Here is a 25355-nt window from a genome sequence, read left to right on the forward strand (position 1 = left end):
TTGTACTTGCAGGTCCTGCGCTGCTTTTGAGCCGACAGAGCTCGTCCTGGTCTGTCGGCACAGCCCAATTGCAAATGATCGGCTCCGGTTACAGAAGAAACGTGCGTTTGGTACTGTTGTAACAGAAGGAATAAGGTTCTTGATCCCAAGATGAAGTAAAACAGATGAGTTTATTGCATGCAAGGAACAATAAAGCCGAAGTCTTGTTTCCCGCAAGAAACAACAAAACCGAAGTATTGTTCGATGTGCCGGTACAAACTTTTAGGTTATATAGTCCTTGCTTGCTGCTTCAGACGTCATTCAATGTTATGGTAAGGGGGGGGGTCATGGTATTTGGCCAGTTAAGAGGCCCTGGCCAAATGGTCAGTTTAAGATTATGCCCCCAGGGGGTTCCTTGTTCGCATCCTTATCAGTTAACCCCCTTTCCTGCCATAAACCCCTGTTGCTTAGAAGTCTAATTTTCAGGCAGAACTGACTTAAGTTAACCCTTTTTACATCTTATCTCTTACTTCATTCCCCCCTTATAAAATATGGCATACGTCAGGACTGCCTATTTTTACACATACAATGTCAGGGCAAATCTTTCCTTTTTAGATGTACAGGCATGCATTACCATCACATTGTGTGTTCCACAGTTACAACAAGATGTTATTGATGTTTTTGTACAAGTGATAGTTACAATTATACATATAAAACAACCCTAATCCTACAAATACATAAAGTCCTACTCCAGGACCCAAACGCAGACCTCAGCCATGTGGAGATCTATCCTCAGGATCTTGGAATAACAATATTGACCCAACTCCGATTATAATTTTTTTGGCTGAATAGATATGCCAACACCCGGAATGTATTGATACCATATCCTCAGTAATGCTCCTCAGGCCTAACAAGCACACTGTTGGTCTTAGGAAACATCAGACACAGAAACGGTAACAACATCCTTCTTTCTGTTCACTCAGTCTCTGGTGCCGTGGGTCGGTGAAAGTGCGATACGCGGATCCAGCGATCTCATCCTGTCACTCAGATGGCACAGTCAGTAGTTGGAGGCACTTGATATGGTCCCTCCCAGCAGGATTGCAACGTCTGGCAGGGTATCTCTTCTTCACCTACACCCACTCGCCAGGTATCCGGTCGTGTCTCCCCTCTACTGGAGGTCCCCAAGCGTCCGGCACCTGTTCACGAGCCCTGTGCACTGCTTCAGTTAACAAACCTACAATACTTTAATAGAGAGTTAGTTAATTCATCAGTGCGTTAGCCAAACTTGGCCTCCAGGGAGCTTCTTTGGCTGCCCGTGATGATCTCAAATGGGCTCAGTCTCACAGTTCTGTTTGCTCCAGCCCGCAAACCGCACAGGACTGCAGGTAGAGCATCTACCCACGGTGTTCCTTCAGTTGATATTTCCTTAGTTGGTCTTTCAGACTGTGGGTGATGGGGGCAATGTGACTTCTAACTTACCCCTAGTGAGACAATTACAGCCTGGCACACCTTCCCAGTGTAGTATGCCCCTAGATCAGTATCCAAGGGGAAGGGCAGTCCGTACCACGGGATCATCTTTGTCATACACTTGGGTATGTGCCAGCCCACATCCCATCATTATACAACCCCACATTTTTACACATTTGTTCTAACCACTATTAAACATCTATTAAAGCCCTCAACCTGAATTCTCCCCTTTCCCCAATAGAGGTTTCACAGGGGTCTCAGACTCCCGCTCTCCCAGTGCCGCTCGTCTGGCATCTGCATCTGCATGGTTGTTACCTTGAGTTACTGGAATTCTTTATTTATTGTGTTATTTACACCTTACTCAAGCTGCTTCTGTCGGCAGCTGTAAAACTACAAATCAGTTCAGAGACAAGCCCAGTATTCTTAACTGGAGTCCCTGCCGTTGTGAGAGAATCCTATTTCTCCATAGCCATCCAGAATTGTGGCCTACATGCAACAAATACATACATTATATACATATACAGTAACCCTTTGTCCACACTTACATATAAAGGAATGGTTGATCCATCTGAGGAAACCCCAGTCTCAGCACCTGTAAGAGAGCTTGTTTCAAATGATTACAGGCGGCTTTTGCCGCTGGAACCAAGGCAATCTTGTCCTTGTACTGCACTCCCCCCTTAAGCAGATCTGTTAAAAGTTGTGCTCACCCCGTAAAAACATTGCACCCTGGCCCTGTTAAAATTCCACAATGCTCGACACAAAAGGGCCTTATTATAACTGCTTAATATTAGACACTCTAAAGCTGAAGCAACTCAGACTTGTGGGTTTCCTCGTCAGGGGAAGAACTCAGAATACCATCAACATACTGAGTGATCACAGTCAGTTGAAGCCACGTGATACCCTGTTCTGGATAGTCATTCTTTGTAATGCATAATATTCCAACCCAATAGATCTGGGATAAAACCACCCATTAAAATCTGGTACTCGGCAAGTAAAACTTGCTGCCCCAATACTCCTGTGGCCTCCTGCCGTCTCCCCATATACATTACTCTATAGCACACTGTTGAACAGAGGAGTGAAACAAGCATGACAGTAGTGCTCCAGTATCCCCTAACAGAGAAACCAACACTCCATTAACAGTACATTTTTATCCACTGGACTGGGACAGACTTAGGGAGGCTACAAGGGATTTACAGGATCTAATCGTTAGGTAAACAGATCTTCTCACAAGACGTTATTCTCCCCAGTCTCGATTCTAAACCTACAGCGTTTCAGCATGTCTGGTTTCGAGACATTCGAAAAAATCCAAATTGTTTCCACTATTGCAACTAATTGTATAAAAATACAAAAACTGTTTATCTAACTACTTTTACATCCACCTGTACTGTACTTATACGTTTCAGACACTCTTATATTTTCCAATCTCCTTACAGATGCAGCCATTCAAAGTGCGCGGTACAGACACGTACCGGAGGTAATTGGCTACGGCTTCGTGCATCGTGACACGCGATGACGCAAAATACCGCGGTGCGTGATTGGTTGACCGACAGGGGCACTCGTGGTCCGTTGGTCTGTCGTAGAAAGACTTACTGTAAACGTCTTTACTGTGCCCGTTGTAGATATTGAATTTTACCACTGAAGGGAAATCTTAGTAGCTGAGCATAAAAAGAATAGGAGCATACTGTAACGCGTGTGAAGGCCATAAACGATATTAATTTTGGAACATAGACATACAGTATATAGCTGGTCTTGGTACTTTAAAGAAAAAAATACACACCAGTATTCCATTTCTCCCTAAACATTGTAAGCTTCGAAGTCTTTAACTAACGTGATACCGGAGTCAACAAGCATACTTTTAGAATTTGATTAAAAGGGAATATAATATGGAATCGCGTATCTCAAGAATTTAATAACGGTATGATTATATCCATGTACTGCGACAGGGCTCTGTAGGGCTGTTTCGCCTGCCTGTTCATGCGAGCTGTCTTGTAACCTACTGGTCTAGGTGCGTGACTACCAACTGGCAGGTTGTGTGTTCAAAACCAGCTGGTGCTGGACTTTTCATTTGTATTTATTTATTTTTTAATCACGTAACATAAACATATTACCGTATGCAAACTGTACTGTATACAGTATGTATATGTATATTTAATGTCTTAACTGTGCCCGGTTAAGTATTGAATATTCATATCTAATTTTACCACTGAAGGGAAATCTTAGTAGCTGAGCATAAAAAGAATAGGAGCATACTGTAACGCGTGTGAAGGCCATAAACTATATTAATTTTGGAACATAAACATACAGTATATGGCTGGTCTCGGTACTTTAAAGAAAAAAATACACACCAGTATTCCATTTCTCCCTAAACATTGTAAGCTTCGAAGTCTTTAACTAACGTGATACCGGAGTCAACAAGCATACTTTTAGAATTTGATTAAAAGGGAATATAATATGGAATCGCGTATCTCAAGAAATTAATAACGATATAATTAAATTCATGTTGCAAAAGAACTGCAACGGACATAAAAACTCCCTTGCTTTTAACAGAGCGTTGCATAATTTCTAACTACGAAAATGCCAGGTGAAAGGATTTGTAAAATATTTTGTTAAAGCAAGTCAGTTTTTTCCGCAACACATAAAATACATTTTTCCAAGAAAGTTTAGCCTTTGTCACTAATGAAACCACTAAATAAAGACATAAATATAGAAATCTTATTTAAATCTTATTTAATGTTGGTAGAAGGATGAACTGTCAGAGTGTATATTTTGTTGCAGAGTTGCTGCAAGATGTTAACAGTGAAAAAGGTATTTAGAAATGAGTTATTTCAAGATGAAAAAGAAAACATACACGAAACATGGTTTCATTATGACAAAAATCGGTCTTGAGATATTTTTAACTTGATTTACAGTATTTGAACGGTATGTCTTAACACCGATACTACAGTGCTTAAATACTGCTCACGTATATGTTTCTAGGTTTATATTATGCATTCCATACGGTCAAATTACTTTTGAGCAACTAATAAGAAGCGCGAAACGGTATGTGTTTTAGTTTCGTTTTGTGCTGGGACCCGTGGATTGATTAGAGATATCAAGTACATACAAGTCATTTTTTAAATGTTGTAGTTCGTCTTGAAAAAAATGTTACGAGTACATCATCTATCAACAATTACACAGGTTCTGTTTCCATATTGCGGATTTTGGTTACGTAATATTATTTTCTAGATTTCACGTTGTGAATATATGATTTGGGCAAACAGAGCCGCAAAGAAGTTAATTATTGGTTGTTGGGTTTTTTTTTGCAGTTTTATCTAGAACAAGCGATGCTTAAACCTTTGTCTGATTCTTGTGAAACTATCCACACGACAGTTACAGTACCTAGGAGTTGACTTCAGTGATGTCACTGATGGGATGTTTCTAAAAATCCATTCTCTGTAAAACGTCTTCTCTAGTTGTCCTGCATATGTATTCGCTAATGAAGCTGTGTGTTCTGAGCCTGGATCTCTACATTTCTGTATGAACCAGTTTAGAGGGCTAAAGACAGCTTGTGTTTAAATTGAGTGTAAGGCAATTTATGCTTCTAAAGTCATGGTCAGCATTTATTTTTGTACTGTGCTGTAAACTTGTTCTGTGCCAAGTCACATTATTTTATAGCGTTTTTATAGCGTTATCAAATCCGGTGGCGCTGTGTGTTAGTTTACTGACTCCCATGTCACATGGTCTGTGATTGAAACCTGTAAAACCGGTTTAATTCGTCACAGCCAGCACTCTTCAGGTGTGAGGGTCTTCTGCTCAGAATGAAACGCTAAAATGTTTGTGTATATTCTAATGGTAGTGGGGGCAGGGTGTGTGGGAACAGGTTTGGTTGAAATTGCATTGGAGATCTATGTTCTTCACACCTGAAACATTTTCTCTGAAAGCATTTTCTTCGCAGTTTAACCGATCTTGTTACAGCATGTTACAGTTTACTATTATTAACCATATTAATTTTAAGTGCTTAATGTAAAATCTTGTAAAAATATATTTTCATTGTTCCAATATACATTAAGTCTGACTATCATATAATAAGTTAAATACAAAACTAAAGAAAAAATAGGGTTAAATATAATTCAAAATATTTTGCTAACAATGTTAACTGTTTATGAATAATAAAATGTATTAACTAAGGAGTAGGATGGCACAGTTGTTAGTATGTTTTTTGTTTTGTTTCTTTTTCATAAATACAACAGTAGTACTTGATGTCTCAGTGGCTTTCAAAATTAAATTATGCATGCAAACCTGTGAACTAGAAAGATAACTAAGATATCCATCCATTATATTCCATAATATCCATGAAATATATGGCGCTGAAATATGTGTGACGCAGTGGTGGCCTGACACGGTGAGGTGCCCTGGCAGCTGTATGATGCAGTGGTGGCTTGGCACGGTGAGGTGCGCTTGCAGCTATGTGACGCAGTGGTGGTCTGGCACGGTGAGGTGCGCTGGCAGCTGTGTGATGCAGTGGTGGTCGGGTATGTAGAGGTGGAATTTCCCGCCAGCGTGGAGCTTGAATTCACAACCTTGAGACTCAGTGTTCAAGAGTCACAGAAGAGGTCAGCCTGGTCTTCAGTTTGCCAACGATAAGCTCCGGCAGTGCTCCTCTGTAAAGCAGATTGTTCGGATCGGTTATGTGGGACGGCACTTCGATACTAAGATCGTTTGCAGCACATGCATGGTTTCCCCCTTCACGCAAAAAACATAGACGAAGGAAGCTCTATTGTCTTGGGCTGCTGACTCCCGGATTTAAAGCGCTCTGGGTGCCAGCTAAGTCTCTAACAAGCACACTATAAAGACAGGAATTACACTTTGCGCACGTCACGCATGGAATGGCGAGGCTACTTGATCCAATATTATCTAGTCTCACCTCATATGGTGCCGATTCCTGGTTTTCATTTAAGAAAGAGCACTGCAAACACCGTAAACAGTGCAAAACGTGTGATGAAAGAAGTCTTTTCCCCCCTTTGTCTAAAGCAGAACACAGCGGAGTCATGCCGAGGGTTGTGAGATCAAGATTTCAGTGGAGCACTGTCGTCTACGTCTTTAGCTACATGAGTTGGACATCCTCTTGTACACGGAAAGCAGATTGAGATCCTCTGACATGAAAAGTGCCAGATAAAAGCCATTTCTCATCCTTTCTCTTAGTGGTGGAGCTATCGCATGTAAATGAGGAAACTTGCAAGGCGAGCAGGCTCGGTGCACACCGAATGCAGATGTCTCAGAGCAGTTGAGACGTGTCCATGTGGCTGTCAAAGGACAGCACTTTGCCGGCGCCGTGGCTTAGTTGGCTAAAGCGCCTGTCTGGTAAACAGGAGATCCTGGGTCCGATTCCCAGCAGTGCCTTTCTTCCTGTCTTACTGTACAGAATTTATCCTTACGGGCAAATCCCATGCCTTTTAATTCAGGTGAATGCAAGTGTTCGTTTCCTTTCTGGAACAACTTGTTTTGAAAGAAATCTATACAGCTTGAGAAAGATGAAACACAAATCTTGCTTATCAGTGAAGAAGAGGTGCTCCCAGCAGGCCAGCTAATACCAGCAAGTTTTTTTTCACCCTGACCCAGAGAATGGAGAAAAGCGAGGCGCCTGTGGCTCTGCAGTGTAATCAGTTCGGGAGTTCGGCGGTTAGCTGAAAGAGTGGTAAATGGAGCTCGCCCCAGCCCGTCCTTATTCTTTTAAAGAGGATAAAAAATTAACTTCGCCGCCACTACTACCAGCTTTAAAAGACTGCCATGGGCACGGAAAAAAACACACCACAGATGACTTTTCTGGAACCGAAGCAGAGATTCCTTTACGAACCAACTGATAAAGCTCAGCCAGTGAATACTGTTAACAGAATGTGAAAGCACGATCAACTTTGTAACTGCAACCACAGGAAAAACAGCAAGAAGCAGGCTCCATTCCCCATTTAAATCTGTCGTGCGAGGCATGCTTTTTGGCACGCATGAAGTAAATCCCACGATCGCTTTTGAACTTGGACAAAGTACTTCCAAAGGAGCGCTATGCGCAAAGATTTAACAAGCTCAACCCCCGCCGATGATTTGGTGTGAAGAAGCAGAACATTCAAGTTTCACAGACAGAAGCAGCACGCCAGCACAGCCAACATTAAAACGGAGGGCACACTACGATTTGCATTGACACAAAAGTGATCTGGGCAGACGTCGTTCCCTGCATAACGCAAAAAGTGGCAAAGCGCTTTTGGGTTGAGAGGACGCAAGAAGGTTTTTGTTTTGTGCCTTGATGTCAAGCTGAGAAAGTATCTTTAAACACTTTGCTTAGTTTCTCGAGAGACTGCCAAAAAGCAGTTCCCTCCCTTTCGTCTGAAGCCAGCTGAAAGGGGGTCTTGACAGAAGCACCTGGCAGCGGTGGGATTCGAACCCACGCCCCCGAAGAGACTGGAGCCTTAATCCAGCGCCTTAGACCGCTCAGCCACACTACCCGCTGTGTGTTGTTTCTTTGTCTCATTACTTGCCCGGAGGAAGCCGGGTGGGTTTTGCTCTTGTCGCCCGACTTAGTGGCGTTATGACCGTGGAACCGACTGCACCTGCTTTTTCTGAGATGCTTCCCCTCTCATGGCGAGATCTCGACTTCTTTAACACCTCTGGATAAAGATCTTCTGTGGAGCAGGTTTCAGACCTCTGCGTACAGCACCCTTGATGTCATTTTATTTTTACAGCAGCCGCATCCGGAAAGTTGTGTCTTTTACGTTTTATTTGAACAACAAAACTACATACAATACAAACAAGAGCACATATAACGTATCAAGAAAATCGTCAGGGGCACATGCTATAATACAATTACACTTTATGAAAAACGATTACACAAGGTAAATAAAGATAAGGTCCGCACAGCTTGTTCTTACATTTCGAAAGAGTCCGTAAATACCCCTTGACGTCTATTTTGAACTGTTCAAACGTAGGACTCTTCCCAGACCATTTCACTTTATACCACATTCCTAAACGAGGATGCTTCTCCTGTTTTAGAACTATTTTGGGTGGTATGGCTTATACAGCACACCCACAGTATTCTAATGGTGGACTGCAGATCTGTGCTATAGTTCAGTCGAATTCAAAGGATCCAGCAATCGTACTGGATTTGACTGGGATTCTGAAATGTCTCTTGCAAAAGTATTCGGGTTTGCTTGAACCTTTGATACAAAAAGTGATCTGATCTGAAACTACCCAGCTTACAATCTCTGAGGTAGTTGTCACTAAACTCGGACGTGATGTGGCACACATGTGCCGTGTGCCTTTACTTTTGTAAAAAACTGGTATCGGGAAAAGTTTCTTAATATTTCTTTTGATTAGCATGCAAGAAAATGTGATCATTACCTATGGAATTTCCCGCCAGCGTGGAGCTTGAATTCACAACCTTGAGACTCAGTGTTCAAGAGTCACAGAAGAGGTCAGCCTGGTCTTCAGTTTGCCAACGATTTGTCTGATTGTTGTGAAACTATCCACACGACAGTTACAGTACCTAGGAGTTGACTTCAGTGATGTCACTGATGGGATGTTTCTAAAAATCCATTCTCTGTAAAACGTCTTCTCTAGTTGTCCTGCATATGTATTCGCTAATGAAGCTGTGTGTTCTGAGCCTGGATCTCTACATTTCTGTATGAACCAGTTTAGAGGGCTAAAGACAGCTTGTGTTTAAATTGAGTGTAAGGCAATTTATGCTTCTAAAGTCATGGTCAGCATTTATTTTTGTACTGTGCTGTAAACTTGTTCTGTGCCAAGTCACATTATTTTATAGCGTTTTTATAGCGTTATCAAATCCGGTGGCGCTGTGTGTTAGTTTACTGACTCCCATGTCACATGGTCTGTGATTGAAACCTGTAAAACCGGTTTAATTCGTCACAGCCAGCACTCTTCAGGTGTGAGGGTCTTCTGCTCAGAATGAAACGCTAAAATGTTTGTGTATATTCTAATGGTAGTGGGGGCAGGGTGTGTGGGAACAGGTTTGGTTGAAATTGCATTGGAGATCTATGTTCTTCACACCTGAAACATTTTCTCTGAAAGCATTTTCTTCGCAGTTTAACCGATCTTGTTACAGCATGTTACAGTTTACTATTATTAACCATATTAATTTTAAGTGCTTAATGTAAAATCTTGTAAAAATATATTTTCATTGTTCCAATATACATTAAGTCTGACTATCATATAATAAGTTAAATACAAAACTAAAGAAAAAATAGGGTTAAATATAATTCAAAATATTTTGCTAACAATGTTAACTGTTTATGAATAATAAAATGTATTAACTAAGGAGTAGGATGGCACAGTTGTTAGTATGTTTTTTGTTTTGTTTCTTTTTCATAAATACAACAGTAGTACTTGATGTCTCAGTGGCTTTCAAAATTAAATTATGCATGCAAACCTGTGAACTAGAAAGATAACTAAGATATCCATCCATTATATTCCATAATATCCATGAAATATATGGCGCTGAAATATGTGTGACGCAGTGGTGGCCTGACACGGTGAGGTGCCCTGGCAGCTGTATGATGCAGTGGTGGCTTGGCACGGTGAGGTGCGCTTGCAGCTATGTGACGCAGTGGTGGTCTGGCACGGTGAGGTGCGCTGGCAGCTGTGTGATGCAGTGGTGGTCGGGTATGTAGAGGTGGAATTTCCCGCCAGCGTGGAGCTTGAATTCACAACCTTGAGACTCAGTGTTCAAGAGTCACAGAAGAGGTCAGCCTGGTCTTCAGTTTGCCAACGATAAGCTCCGGCAGTGCTCCTCTGTAAAGCAGATTGTTCGGATCGGTTATGTGGGACGGCACTTCGATACTAAGATCGTTTGCAGCACACGCATGGTTTCCCCCTTCACGCAAAAAACATAGACGAAGGAAGCTCTATTGTCTTGGGCTGCTGACTCCCGGATTTAAAGCGCTCTGGGTGCCAGCTAAGTCTCTAACAAGCACACTATAAAGACAGGAATTACACTTTGCGCACGTCACGCATGGAATGGCGAGGCTACTTGATCCAATATTATCTAGTTTCACCTCATATGGTGCCGATTCCTGGTTTTCATTTAAGAAAGAGCACTGCAAACACCGTAAACAGTGCAAAACGTGTGATGAAAGAAGTCTTTTCCCCCCTTTGTCTAAAGCAGAACACAGAGGAGTCATGCCGAGGGTTGTGAGATCAAGATTTCAGTGGAGCACTGTCGTCTACGTCTTTAGCTACATGAGTTGGACATCCTCTTGAACACGGAAAGCAGATTGAGATCCTCTGACATGAAAAGTGCCAGATAAAAGCCATTTCTCATCCTTTCTCTTAGTGGTGGAGCTATCGCATGTAAATGAGGAAACTTGCAAGGCGAGCAGGCTCGGTGCACACCGAATGCAGATGTCTCAGAGCAGTTGAGACGTGTCCATGTGGCTGTCAAAGGACAGCACTTTGCCGGCGCCGTGGCTTAGTTGGCTAAAGCGCCTGTCTAGTAAACAGGAGATCCTGGGTCCGATTCCCAGCGGTGCCTTTCTTCCTGTCTTACTGTACAGAATTTATCCTTACGGGCAAATCCCATGCCTTTTAATTCAGGTGAATGCAAGTGTTCGTTTCCTTTCTGGAACAACTTGTTTTGAAAGAAATCTATACAGCTTGAGAAAGATGAAACACAAATCTTGCTTATCAGTGAAGAAGAGGTGCTCCCAGCAGGCCAGCTAATACCAGCAAGTTTTTTTTCACCCTGACCCAGAGAATGGAGAAAAGCGAGGCGCCTGTGGCTCTGCAGTGTAATCAGTTCGGGAGTTCGGCGGTTAGCTGAAAGAGTGGTAAATGGAGCTCGCCCCAGCCCGTCCTTATTCTTTTAAAGAGGATAAAAAATTAACTTCGCCGCCACTACTACCAGCTTTAAAAGACTGCCATGGGCACGGAAAAAAACACACCACAGATGACTTTTCTGGAACCGAAGCAGAGATTCCTTTACGAACCAACTGATAAAGCTCAGCCAGTGAATACTGTTAACAGAATGTGAAAGCATGATCAACTTTGTAACTGCAACCACAGGAAAAACAGCAAGAAGCAGGCTCCATTCCCCATTTAAATCTGTCGTGCGAGGCATGCTTTTTGGCACGCATGAAGTAAATCCCACGATCGCTTTTGAACTTGGACAAAGTACTTCCAAAGGAGCGCTATGCGCAAAGATTTAACAAGCTCAACCCCCGCCGATGATTTGGTGTGAAGAAGCAGAACATTCAAGTTTCACAGACAGAAGCAGCACGCCAGCACAGCCAACATTAAAACGGAGGGCACACTACGATTTGCATTGACACAAAAGTGATCTGGGCAGACGTCGTTCCCTGCATAACGCAAAAAGTGGCAAAGCGCTTTTGGGTTGAGAGGACGCAAGAAGGTTTTTGTTTTGTGCCTTGATGTCAAGCTGAGAAAGTATCTTTAAACACTTTGCTTAGTTTCTCGAGAGACTGCCAAAAAGCAGTTCCCTCCCTTTCGTCTGAAGCCAGCTGAAAGGGGGTCTCGACAAAAGCACCTGGCAGCGGTGGGATTCGAACCCCCGCCCCCGAAGAGACTGGAGCCTTAATTCAGCGCCTTAGACCACTCGGCCACGCTACCCGCTGTGCGGTGTCTCTTTGTCTCATTACTTGCCCGGAGGAAGCCGGGTGGGTTTTGCTCTTGTCGCCCGACTTAGTGGCGTTATGACCGTGGAACCGACTGCACCTGCTTTTTCTGAGATGCTTCCCCTCTCATGGCGAGATCTCGACTTCTTTAACACCTCTGGATAAAGATCTTCTGTGGAGCAGGTTTCAGACCTCTGCGTACAGCACCCTTGATGTCATTTTATTTTTACAGCAGCCGCATCCGGAAAGTTGTGTCTTTTACGTTTTATTTGAACAACAAAACTACATACAATACAAACAAGAGCACATATAACGTATCAAGAAAATCGTCAGGGGCACATGCTATAATACAATTACACTTTATGAAAAACGATTACACAAGGTAAATAAAGATAAGGTCCGCACAGCTTGTTCTTACATTTCGAAAGAGTCCGTAAATACCCCTTGACGTCTATTTTGAACTGTTCAAACGTAGGACTCTTCCCAGACCATTTCACTTTATACCACATTCCTAAACGAGGATGCTTCTCCTGTTTTAGAACTATTTTGGGCGGTATGGCTTATACAGCACACCCACAGTATTCTAATGGTGGACTGCAGATCTGTGCTATAGTTCAGTCGAATTCAAAGGATCCAGCAATCGTACTGGATTTGACTGGGATTCTGAAATGTCTCTTGCAAAAGTATTCGGGTTTGCTTGAACCTTTGATACAAAAAGTGATCTGATCTGAAACTACCCAGCTTACAATCTCTGAGGTAGTTGTCACTAAACTCGGACGTGATGTGGCACACATGTGCCATGTGCCTTTACTTTTGTAAAAAACTGGTATCGGGAAAAGTTTCTTAATATTTCTTTTGATTAGCATGCAAGAAAATGTGATCATTACCTATGGAATTTCCCGCCAGCGTGGAGCTTGAATTCACAACCTTGAGACTCAGTGTTCAAGAGTCACAGAAGAGGTCAGCCTGGTCTTCAGTTTGCCAACGATAAGCTCCGGCAGTGCTCCTCTGTAAAGCAGATTGTTCGGATCGGTTATGTGGGACGGCACTTCGATACTAAGATCGTTTGCAGCACACGCATGGTTTCCCCCTTCACGCAAAAAACATAGACGAAGGAAGCTCTATTGTCTTGGGCTGCTGACTCCCGGATTTAAAGCGCTCTGGGTGCCAGCTAAGTCTCTAACAAGCACACTATAAAGACAGGAATTACACTTTGCGCACGTCACGCATGGAATGGCGAGGCTACTTGATCTAATATTATCTAGTCTCACCTCATATGGTGCCGATTCCTGGTTTTCATTTAAGAAAGAGCACTGCAAACACCGTAAACAGTGCAAAACGTGTGATGAAAGAAGTCTTTTCCCCCCTTTGTCTAAAGCAGAACACAGCGGAGTCATGCCGAGGGTTGTGAGATCAAGATTTCAGTGGAGCACTGTCGTCTACGTCTTTAGCTACATGAGTTGGACATCCTCTTGTACACGGAAAGCAGATTGAGATCCTCTGACATGAAAAGTGCCAGATAAAAGCCATTTCTCATCCTTTCTCTTAGTGGTGGAGCTATCGCATGTAAATGAGGAAACTTGCAAGGCGAGCAGGCTCGGTGCACACCGAATGCAGATGTCTCAGAGCAGTTGAGACGTGTCCATGTGGCTGTCAAAGGACAGCACTTTGCCGGCACCGTGGCTTAGTTGGCTAAAGCGCCTGTCTAGTAAACAGGAGATCCTGGGTCCGATTCCCAGCGGTGCCTTTCTTCCTGTCTTACTGTGCAGAATTTATCCTTACGGGCAAATCCCATGCCTTTTAATTCAGGTGAATGCAAGTGTTCGTTTCCTTTCTGGAACAACTTGTTTTGAAAGAAATCTATACAGCTTGAGAAAGATGAAACACAAATCTTGCTTATCAGTGAAGAAGAGGTGCTCCCAGCGGGCCAGCTAATACCAGCAAGTTTTTTTTCACCCTGACCCAGAGAATGGAGAAAAGCGAGGCGCCTGTGGCTCTGCAGTGTAATCAGTTCGGGAGTTCGGCGGCTAGCTGAAAGAGTGGTAAATGGAGCTCGCCCCAGCCCGTCCTTATTCTTTTAAAGAGGATAAAAAATTAACTTCGCCGCCACTACTACCAGCTTTAAAAGACTGCCATGGGCACGGAAAAAAACACACCACAGATGACTTTTCTGGAACCGAAGCAGAGATTCCTTTACGAACCAACTGATAAAGCTCAGCCAGTGAATACTGTTAACAGAATGTGAAAGCACGATCAACTTTGTAACTGCAACCACAGGAAAAACAGCAAGAAGCAGGCTCCATTCCCCATTTAAATCTGTCGTGCGAGGCATGCTTTTTGGCACGCATGAAGTAAATCCCACGATTGCTTTTGAACTTGGACAAAGTACTTCCAAAGGAGCGCTATGCGCAAAGATTTAACAAGCTCAACCCCCGCCGATGATTTGGTGTGAAGAAGCAGAACATTCAAGTTTCACAGACAGAAGCAGCACGCCAGCACAGCCAACATTAAAACGGAGGGCACACTACGATTTGCATTGACACAAAAGTGATCTGGGCAGACGTCGTTCCCTGCATAACGCAAAAAGTGGCAAAGCGCTTTTGGGTTGAGAGGACGCAAGAAGGTTTTTGTTTTGTGCCTTGATGTCAAGCTGAGAAAGTATCTTTAAACACTTTGCTTAGTTTCTCGAGAGACTGCCAAAAAGCAGTTCCCTCCCTTTCGTCTGAAGCCAGCTGAAAGGGGGTCTCGACAAAAGCACCTGGCAGCGGTGGGATTCGAACCCACGCCCCCGAAGAGACTGGAGCCTTAATCCAGCGCCTTAGACCGCTCGGCCACGCTACCCGCTGTGCAGTGTCTCTTTGTCTCATTACTTGCCCGGAGGAAGCCGGGTGGGTTTTGCTCTTGTCGCCCGACTTAGTGGCGTTATGACCGTGGAACCGACTGCACCTGCTTTTTCTGAGATGCTTCCCCTCTCATGGCGAGATCTCGACTTCTTTAACACCTCTGGATAAAGATCTTCTGTGGAGCAGGTTTCAGACCTCTGCGTACAGCACCCTTGATGTCATTTTATTTTTACAGCAGCCGCATCCGGAAAGTTGTGTCTTTTACGTTTTATTTGAACAACAAAACTACATACAATACAAACAAGAGCACATATAACGTATCAAGAAAATCGTCAGGGGCACATGCTATAATACAATTACACTTTATGAAAAACGATTACACAAGGTAAATAAAGATAAGGTCCGCACAGCTTGTTCTTACATTTCGAAAGAGTCCGTAAATACCCCTTGACGTCTATTTTGAACTGTTCAAACGTAGGACTCTTCCCAGACCATTTCACTTTATACCACATTCCTAAACGAGGATGCTTCTCCTGTTTTAGAACTATTTTGGGCGGTATGGCTTATACAGCACACCCACAGTATTCTAATGGTGGACTGCAGATCTGTGCTATAGTTCAGTCGAATTCAAAGGATCCAGCAATCGTACTGGATTTGACTGGGATTCTGAATGTCTCTTGCAAAAGTATTCGGGTTTGCTTGAACCTTTGATACAAAAAGTGATCTGATCTGAAACTACCCAGCTTACAATCTCTGAGGTAGTTGTCACTAAACTCGGACGTGATGTGGCACACATGTGCCGTGTGCCTTTACTTTTGTAAAAAACTGGTATCGGGAAAAGTTTCTTAATATTTCTTTTGATTAGCATGCAAGAAAATGTGATCATTACCTATGGAATTTCCCGCCAGCGTGGAGCTTGAATTCACAACCTTGAGACTCAGTGTTCAAGAGTCACAGAAGAGGTCAGCCTGGTCTTCAGTTTGCCAACGATAAGCTCCGGCAGTGCTCCTCTGTAAAGCAGATTGTTCGGATCGGTTATGTGGGACGGCACTTCGATACTAAGATCGTTTGCAGCACACGCATGGTTTCCCCCTTCACGCAAAAAACATAGACGAAGGAAGCTCTATTGTCTTGGGCTGCTGACTCCCGGATTTAAAGCGCTCTGGGTGCCAGCTTAGTCTCTAACAAGCACACTATAAAGACAGGAATTACACTTTGCGCACGTCACGCATGGAATGGCGAGGCTACTTGATCCAATATTATCTAGTCTCACCTCATATGGTGCCGATTCCTGGTTTTCATTTAAGAAAGAGCACTGCAAACACCGTAAACAGTGCAAAACGTGTGATGAAAGAAGTCTTTTCCCCCCTTTGTCTAAAGCAGAACACAGCGGAGTCATGCCGAGGGTTGTGAGATCAAGATTTCAGTGGAGCACTATCGTCTACGTCTTTAGCTACATGAGTTGGACATCCTCTTGTACAGGGAAAGCAGATTGAGATCCTCTGACATGAAAAGTGACAGATAAAAGCCATTTCTCATCCTTTCTCTTAGTGGTGGAACTATCGCATGTAAATGAGGCAACTTGCAAGGCGAGCAGGCTCGGTGCACACCGAACGCAGATGTCTCAGAGCAGTTGAGACGTGTCCAAGTGGCTGTCAAAGGACAGCACTTTGCCGGCGCCGTGGCTTAGTTGGCTAAAGCGCCTATCTAGTAAACAGGAGATCCTGGGTCCGATTCCCAGCGGTGCCTTTCTTCCTGTCTTACTGTACAGAATTTATCCTTATGGGCAAATCCCATGCCTTTTAATTCAGGTGAATGCAAGTGTTCGTTTCCTTTCTGGAACAACTTGTTTTGAAAGAAATCTATACAGCTTGCGAAAGATGAAACACAAATCTTGCTTATCAGTGAAGAAGAGGTACTCCCAGCAGGCCAGCTAATACCAGCAAAGTTTTTTTTTTCACCCTAACCCAGAGAATGGAGAAAAGCGAGGCGCCTGTGGCTCTGCAGTGTAATCAGTTCGCGAGTTCGGCGGTTAGCTGAAAGAGTGGTAAATGGAGCTCGCCCCAGCCCGTCCTTATTCTTTTAAAGAGGATAAAAAATTAACTTCTCCGCCATTACTACCATCTTTAAAAGACTGCCATGGGCACGGAAAAAAACACACTACAGATGACTTTTCTGGAACCGAAGCAGAGATTCCTTTACGAACCAACTGATAAAGCTCAGCCAGTGAATACTGTTAACAGAATGTGAAAGCACGATCAACTTTGTAACTGCAACCACAGGAAAAACAGCAAGAAGCAGGCTCCATTCCCCATTTAAATCTGTCGTGCAAGGCATGCTTTTTGGCACGCATGAAGTAAATCCCACGATCGCTTTTGAACTTGGACAAAGTACTTCCAAAGGAGCGCTATGCGCAAAGATTTAACAAGCTCAACCCCCGCCGATGATTTGGTGTGAAGAAGCAGAACATTCAAGTTTCACAGACAGAAGCAGCACGCCAGCACAGCCAACATTAAAACGGAGGGCACACTACGATTTGCATTGACACAAAAGTGATCTGGGCAGACGTCGTGCCCTGCATAACGCAAAAAGTGGCAAAGCGCTTTTGGGTTGAGAGGACGCAAGAAGGTTTTTGTTTTGTGCCTTTGATGTCAAGCTGAGAAAGTATCTTTAAACACTTTGCTTAGTTTCTCGAGAGACTGCCAAAAAGCAGTTCCCTCCCTTTCGTCTGAAGCCAGCTGAAAGGGGGTCTCGACAAAAGCACCTGGCAGCGGTGGGATTCGAACCCACGCCCCCGAAGAGACTGGAGCCTTAATCCAGCGCCTTTGACCGCTCGGCCACGCTACCCGCTGTGCGGTGTCTCTTTGTCTCATTACTTGCCCGGAGGAAGCCGGGTGGGTTTTGCTCTTGTCGCCCGACTTAGTGGCGTTATGACCGTGGAACCGACTGCACCTGCTTTTTCTGAGATGCTTCCCCTCTCATGGCGAGATCTCGACTTCTTTAACACCTCTGGATAAAGATCTTCTGTGGAGCAGGTTTCAGACCTCTGCGTACAGCACCCTTGATGTCATTTTATTTTTACAGCAGCCGCATCCGGAAAGTTGTGTCTTTTACGTTTTATTTGAACAACAAAACTACATACAATACAAACAAGAGCACATATAACGTATCAAGAAAATCGTCAGGGGCACATGCTATAATACAATTACACTTTATGAAAAACGATTACACAAGGTAAATAAAGATAAGGTCCGCACAGCTTGTTCTTACATTTCGAAAGAGTCCGTAAATACCCCTTGACGTCTATTTTGAACTGTTCAAACGTAGGACTCTTCCCAGACCATTTCACTTTATACCACATTCCTAAACGAGGATGCTTCTCCTGTTTTAGAACTATTTTGGGCGGTATGGCTTATACAGCACACCCACAGTATTCTAATGGTGGACTGCAGATCTGTGCTATAGTTCAGTCGAATTCAAAGGATCCAGCAATCGTACTGGATTTGACTGGGATTCTGAATGTCTCTTGCAAAAGTATTCGGGTTTGCTTGAACCTTTGATACAAAAAGTGATCTGATCTGAAACTACCCAGCTTACAATCTCTGAGGTAGTTGTCACTAAACTCGGACGTGATGTGGCACACATGTGCCGTGTGCCTTTACTTTTGTAAAAAACTGGTATCGGGAAAAGTTTCTTAATATTTCTTTTGATTAGCATGCAAGAAAATGTGATCATTACCTATGGAATTTCCCGCCAGCGTGGAGCTTGAATTCACAACCTTGAGACTCAGTGTTCAAGAGTCACAGAAGAGGTCAGCCTGGTCTTCAGTTTGCCAACGATAAGCTCCGGCAGTGCTCCTCTGTAAAGCAGATTGTTCGGATCGGTTATGTGGGACGGCACTTCGATACTAAGATCGTTTGCAGCACACGCATGGTTTCCCCCTTCACGCAAAAAACATAGACGAAGGAAGCTCTATTGTCTTGGGCTGCTGACTCCCGGATTTAAAGCGCTCTGGGTGCCAGCTTAGTCTCTAACAAGCACACTATAAAGACAGGAATTACACTTTGCGCACGTCACGCATGGAATGGCGAGGCTACTTGATCCAATATTATCTAGTCTCACCTCATATGGTGCCGATTCCTGGTTTTCATTTAAGAAAGAGCACTGCAAACACCGTAAACAGTGCAAAACGTGTGATGAAAGAAGTCTTTTCCCCCCTTTGTCTAAAGCAGAACACAGCGGAGTCATGCCGAGGGTTGTGAGATCAAGATTTCAGTGGAGCACTATCGTCTACGTCTTTAGCTACATGAGTTGGACATCCTCTTGTACAGGGAAAGCAGATTGAGATCCTCTGACATGAAAAGTGACAGATAAAAGCCATTTCTCATCCTTTCTCTTAGTGGTGGAACTATCGCATGTAAATGAGGCAACTTGCAAGGCGAGCAGGCTCGGTGCACACCGAACGCAGATGTCTCAGAGCAGTTGAGACGTGTCCAAGTGGCTGTCAAAGGACAGCACTTTGCCGGCGCCGTGGCTTAGTTGGCTAAAGCGCCTATCTAGTAAACAGGAGATCCTGGGTCCGATTCCCAGCGGTGCCTTTCTTCCTGTCTTACTGTACAGAATTTATCCTTATGGGCAAATCCCATGCCTTTTAATTCAGGTGAATGCAAGTGTTCGTTTCCTTTCTGGAACAACTTGTTTTGAAAGAAATCTATACAGCTTGCGAAAGATGAAACACAAATCTTGCTTATCAGTGAAGAAGAGGTACTCCCAGCAGGCCAGCTAATACCAGCAAAGTTTTTTTTTTCACCCTAACCCAGAGAATGGAGAAAAGCGAGGCGCCTGTGGCTCTGCAGTGTAATCAGTTCGCGAGTTCGGCGGTTAGCTGAAAGAGTGGTAAATGGAGCTCGCCCCAGCCCGTCCTTATTCTTTTAAAGAGGATAAAAAATTAACTTCTCCGCCATTACTACCATCTTTAAAAGACTGCCATGGGCACGGAAAAAAACACACTACAGATGACTTTTCTGGAACCGAAGCAGAGATTCCTTTACGAACCAACTGATAAAGCTCAGCCAGTGAATACTGTTAACAGAATGTGAAAGCACGATCAACTTTGTAACTGCAACCACAGGAAAAACAGCAAGAAGCAGGCTCCATTCCCCATTTAAATCTGTCGTGCAAGGCATGCTTTTTGGCACGCATGAAGTAAATCCCACGATCGCTTTTGAACTTGGACAAAGTACTTCCAAAGGAGCGCTATGCGCAAAGATTTAACAAGCTCAACCCCCGCCGATGATTTGGTGTGAAGAAGCAGAACATTCAAGTTTCACAGACAGAAGCAGCACGCCAGCACAGCCAACATTAAAACGGAGGGCACACTACGATTTGCATTGACACAAAAGTGATCTGGGCAGACGTCGTGCCCTGCATAACGCAAAAAGTGGCAAAGCGCTTTTGGGTTGAGAGGACGCAAGAAGGTTTTTGTTTTGTGCCTTTGATGTCAAGCTGAGAAAGTATCTTTAAACACTTTGCTTAGTTTCTCGAGAGACTGCCAAAAAGCAGTTCCCTCCCTTTCGTCTGAAGCCAGCTGAAAGGGGGTCTCGACAAAAGCACCTGGCAGCGGTGGGATTCGAACCCACGCCCCCGAAGAGACTGGAGCCTTAATCCAGCGCCTTTGACCGCTCGGCCACGCTACCCGCTGTGCGGTGTCTCTTTGTCTCATTACTTGCCCGGAGGAAGCCGGGTGGGTTTTGCTCTTGTCGCCCGACTTAGTGGCGTTATGACCGTGGAACCGACTGCACCTGCTTTTTCTGAGATGCTTCCCCTCTCATGGCGAGATCTCGACTTCTTTAACACCTCTGGATAAAGATCTTCTGTGGAGCAGGTTTCAGACCTCTGCGTACAGCACCCTTGATGTCATTTTATTTTTACAGCAGCCGCATCCGGAAAGTTGTGTCTTTTACGTTTTATTTGAACAACAAAACTACATACAATACAAACAAGAGCACATATAACGTATCAAGAAAATCGTCAGGGGCACATGCTATAATACAATTACACTTTATGAAAAACGATTACACAAGGTAAATAAAGATAAGGTCCGCACAGCTTGTTCTTACATTTCGAAAGAGTCCGTAAATACCCCTTGACGTCTATTTTGAACTGTTCAAACGTAGGACTCTTCCCAGACCATTTCACTTTATACCACATTCCTAAACGAGGATGCTTCTCCTGTTTTAGAACTATTTTGGGCGGTATGGCTTATACAGCACACCCACAGTATTCTAATGGTGGACTGCAGATCTGTGCTATAGTTCAGTCGAATTCAAAGGATCCAGCAATCGTACTGGATTTGACTGGGATTCTGAAATGTCTCTTGCAAAAGTATTCGGGTTTGCTTGAACCTTTGATACAAAAAGTGATCTGATCTGAAACTACCCAGCTTACAATCTCTGAGGTAGTTGTCACTAAACTCGGACGTTATGTGGCACACATGTGCCATGTGCCTTTACTTTTGTAAAAAACTGGTATCGGGAAAAGTTTCTTAATATTTCTTTTGATTAGCATGCAAGAAAATGTGATCATTACCTATGGAATTTCCCGCCAGCGTGGAGCTTGAATTCACAACCTTGAGACTCAGTGTTCAAGAGTCACAGAAGAGGTCAGCCTGGTCTTCAGTTTGCCAACGATAAGCTCCGGCAGTGCTCCTCTGTAAAGCAGATTGTTCGGATCGGTTATGTGGGATGGCACTTCGATACTAAGATCGTTTGCAGCACACGCATGGTTTCCCCCTTCACGCAAAAAACATAGACGAAGGAAGCTCTATTGTCTTGGGCTGCTGACTCCCGGATTTAAAGCGCTCTGGGTGCCAGCTTAGTCTCTAACAAGCACACTATAAAGACAGGAATTACACTTTGCGCACGTCACGAATGGAATGGCGAGGCTACTTGATCCAATATTATCTAGTCTCACCTCATATGGTGCCGATTCCTGGTTTTCATTTAAGAAAGAGCACTGCAAACACCGTAAACAGTGCAAAACGTGTGATGAAAGAAGTCTTTTCCCCCCTTTGTCTAAAGCAGAACACAGCGGAGTCATGCCGAGGGTTGTGAGATCAAGATTTCAGTGGAGCACTGTCGTCTACGTCTTTAGCTACATGAGTTGGACATCCTCTTGTACACGGAAAGCAGATTGAGATCCTCTGACATGAAAAGTGCCAGATAAAAGCCATTTCTCATCCTTTCTCTTAGTGGTGGAGCTATCGCATGTAAATGAGGAAACTTGCAAGGCGAGCAGGCTCGGTGCACACCGAATGCAGATGTCTCAGAGCAGTTGAGACGTGTCCATGTGGCTGTCAAAGGACAGCACTTTGCCGGCACCGTGGCTTAGTTGGCTAAAGCGCCTGTCTAGTAAACAGGAGATCCTGGGTCCGATTCCCAGCGGTGCCTTTCTTCCTGTCTTACTGTGCAGAATTTATCCTTACGGGCAAATCCCATGCCTTTTAATTCAGGTGAATGCAAGTGTTCGTTTCCTTTCTGGAACAACTTGTTTTGAAAGAAATCTATACAGCTTGAGAAAGATGAAACACAAATCTTGCTTATCAGTGAAGAAGAGGTGCTCCCAGCGGGCCAGCTAATACCAGCAAGTTTTTTTTCACCCTGACCCAGAGAATGGAGAAAAGCGAGGCGCCTGTGGCTCTGCAGTGTAATCAGTTCGCGAGTTCGGCGGTTAGCTGAAAGAGTGGTAAATGGAGCTCGCCCCAGCCCGTCCTTATTCTTTTAAAGAGGATAAAAAATTAACTTCTCCGCCATTACTACCATCTTTAAAAGACTGCCATGGGCACGGAAAAAAACACACTACAGATGACTTTTCTGGAACCGAAGCAGAGATTCCTTTATGAACCAACTGATAAAGCTCAGCCAGTGAATACTGTTAACAGAATGTGAAAGCACGATCAACTTTGTAACTGCAACCACAGGAAAAACAGCAAGAAGCAGGCTCCATTCCCCATTTAAATCTGTCGTGCGAGGCATGCTTTTTGGCACGCATGAAGTAAATCCCACGATCGCTTTTGAACTTGGACAAAGTACTTCCAAAGGAGCGCTATGCGCAAAGATTTAACAAGCTCAACCCCCGCCGATGATTTGGTGTGAAGAAGCAGAACATTCAAGTTTCACAGACAGAAGCAGCACGCCAGCACAGCCAACATTAAAACGGAGGGCACACTACGATTTGCATTGACACAAAAGTGATCTGGGCAGACGTCGTTCCCTGCATAACGCAAAAAGTGGCAAAGCGCTTTTGGGTTGAGAGGACGCAAGAAGGTTTTTGTTTTGTGCCTTGATGTCAAGCTGAGAAAGTATCTTTAAACACTTTGCTTAGTTTCTCGAGAGACTGCCAAAAAGCAGCTCCCTCCCTTTCGTCTGAAGCCAGCTGAAAGGGGGTCTCGACAAAAGCACCTGGCAGCGGTGGGATTTGAACCCACGCCCCCGAAGAGACTGGAGCCTTAATCCAGCGCCTTAGACCGCTCGGCCACGCTACCCGCTGTGTACTGTCTCTTTGTCTCATTACTTGCCCGCAGGAAGCCGGGTGGGTTTTGCTCTTGTCGCCCGAATTAGTGGCGTTATGACCGTGGAACCGACTGCACCTGCTTTTTCTGAGATGCTTCCCCTCTCATGGCGAGATCTCGACTTCTTTAACACCTCTGGATAAAGATCTTCTGTGGAGCAGGTTTCAGACCTCTGCGTACAGCACCCTTGATGTCATTTTATTTTTACAGCAGCCGCATCCGGAAAGTTGTGTCTTTTACGTTTTATTTGAACAACAAAACTACATACAATACAAACAAGAGCACATATAACGTATCAAGAAAATCGTGAGGGGCACATGCTATAATACAATTACACTTTATGAAAAACGATTACACAAGGTAAATAAAGATAAGGTCCGCACAGCTTGTTCTTACATTTCGAAAGAGTCCGTAAATACCCCTTTACGTCTATTTTGAACTGTTCAAACATAGGACTCTTCCCAGACCATTTCACTTTATACCACATTCCGAAACGAGGATGCATCTCCTGTTTTAGAACTATTTTGGGCGGTATGGCTTATACAACACACCCACAGTATTCTAATGGTGGACTGCAGATCTGTGCTATAGTTCAGTCGAATTCGAAGAATCCAGCAATCGTTTCCAACGATAAGCTCCGGCAGTGCTCCTCTGTAAAGCAGACTGTTCGGATCGGTTATTTGGGACGGCACTTCAATACTAAGATCATTTGCAGTTCACTCAAAAAACATAGACGAAGAAGGTGTCACAGTAAGGTGAACCCTATGGGCGAGGGATGTTCCTGCCTCGTGTACGACTACACCACCTAGCAATACAAACGGGGTGCTAGGGCCCCTCTACATTACCACAGGTTCTGTTTATCTCCTAGAATCACCAATGCACACACAGACCAGCGACAAGCATTTGTATTGTATAAGTGCCCTTTTTATTTTCCAACTACATTCACATGCACTATCACCCAAAAACACAACGAAAACAGAATTCACAGCAGCAAGAGGTCCTTCCCAGGGTCAAAATGAATACAGAGGGGCAGCAGTCTTTCCTGTAAAATACTAAAGAGAGGTCCCTCGAACGTCTCTACTTAGTACCTGTAGTCTCTGATGGCCCACTTTGAGGAGAGGGGTATCGCCCATTCCTATTTCCCCAGTCTCTGTTCAGGTAACAATAGAAATCCTCTGCGACTGTATTACATTCCTCTCTGTGCTAACTGTGCCAGTTTCCCTGTTCCTCACCTTCAGGTGTTAAAAGTCTCTGTACAGTACCTCTGTTTCAATGCCAATGTCTCTTGTTGTCGTCAGTTACTGAACCAGTAGATCCTTGCCTCCAGGTATTAGAAGTCTCTGCAGAGTACCTCCGGGGTCTTGCACTTCACAGCTTCCCTTGTGCTGCCTGTGTCGTCTCCAGGGTCCAGTGGGAATCGGGAGCCCCCTCTGTTCTGTCTCAGGTCTTTTTATCCCTCTCCTTAGCCAATCCCTTTCAGGGGGGTTTCCACTGTCCCTGTCAGAAACGGGTCTAGGAGGAAGCTTGTGTTGTTTGAGGGGTGTTGGAGTGCTGAGCTAGGTGTCATGGAACCTTATCAGTTCACCCCTTGGTCTGGCTAAAACTGGCTCAGCGACTCCTCACACCTCCAAGTCTCGATACCTAATTGCTCCCTGAACGACTTGGGTTTAACTGTTTTTACTGACTGTTCCTGTATTAATTGGGACAACTGCAGTCACCCCCTTGAGTGAGAGGCAACATTGACACCATCCTGGAAATCAACATAACCTAATCAATCACAGCCTGTTACTGCCTCAATGACCCACACCCTGTAACACAAATCAACATAACCCAATCAATCCCAGACCGTGACTGCCTCAATGACACACATCCTGCGACACAAGCTTC

General features: G+C 44.2%; 10 non-coding genes across 10 annotated transcripts; 4 read left to right on the forward strand and 6 right to left on the reverse strand.

The window, feature by feature from the left end:
- The first annotated feature begins 6751 nt into the window (after window positions 1–6751).
- On the forward strand, window positions 6752–6825 carry trnat-ggu (transfer RNA threonine (anticodon GGU)). Its single transcript has one exon. It is a non-coding gene; the product is annotated as a tRNA-Thr (tRNA).
- A 1012-nt stretch (window positions 6826–7837) lies between these two features.
- trnal-aag (transfer RNA leucine (anticodon AAG)) lies at window positions 7838–7919 on the reverse strand. The gene has a single exon. It is a non-coding gene; the product is annotated as a tRNA-Leu (tRNA).
- A 2964-nt stretch (window positions 7920–10883) lies between these two features.
- Window positions 10884–10957, forward strand: trnat-agu (transfer RNA threonine (anticodon AGU)). Its single transcript has one exon. It is a non-coding gene; the product is annotated as a tRNA-Thr (tRNA).
- A 1012-nt stretch (window positions 10958–11969) lies between these two features.
- On the reverse strand, window positions 11970–12051 carry trnal-aag (transfer RNA leucine (anticodon AAG)). The gene has a single exon. It is a non-coding gene; the product is annotated as a tRNA-Leu (tRNA).
- A 1678-nt stretch (window positions 12052–13729) lies between these two features.
- Window positions 13730–13803, forward strand: trnat-agu (transfer RNA threonine (anticodon AGU)). Its single transcript has one exon. It is a non-coding gene; the product is annotated as a tRNA-Thr (tRNA).
- Window positions 13804–14815: 1012 nt separating this feature from the next.
- trnal-aag (transfer RNA leucine (anticodon AAG)) lies at window positions 14816–14897 on the reverse strand. The gene has a single exon. It is a non-coding gene; the product is annotated as a tRNA-Leu (tRNA).
- Window positions 14898–17664: 2767 nt separating this feature from the next.
- Window positions 17665–17746, reverse strand: trnal-aag (transfer RNA leucine (anticodon AAG)). Its single transcript has one exon. It is a non-coding gene; the product is annotated as a tRNA-Leu (tRNA).
- A 2767-nt stretch (window positions 17747–20513) lies between these two features.
- On the reverse strand, window positions 20514–20595 carry trnal-aag (transfer RNA leucine (anticodon AAG)). Its single transcript has one exon. It is a non-coding gene; the product is annotated as a tRNA-Leu (tRNA).
- Window positions 20596–22273: 1678 nt separating this feature from the next.
- trnat-agu (transfer RNA threonine (anticodon AGU)) lies at window positions 22274–22347 on the forward strand. The gene has a single exon. It is a non-coding gene; the product is annotated as a tRNA-Thr (tRNA).
- A 1012-nt stretch (window positions 22348–23359) lies between these two features.
- On the reverse strand, window positions 23360–23441 carry trnal-aag (transfer RNA leucine (anticodon AAG)). Its single transcript has one exon. It is a non-coding gene; the product is annotated as a tRNA-Leu (tRNA).
- Window positions 23442–25355: the final 1914 nt, after the last annotated feature.

This window comes from Lepisosteus platostomus, chromosome 5 (assembly GCF_059453375.1).
Source record: "Lepisosteus platostomus isolate fLepPlt1 chromosome 5, fLepPlt1.hap1, whole genome shotgun sequence".
Lineage (NCBI taxonomy): Eukaryota > Metazoa > Chordata > Actinopteri > Semionotiformes > Lepisosteidae > Lepisosteus > Lepisosteus platostomus.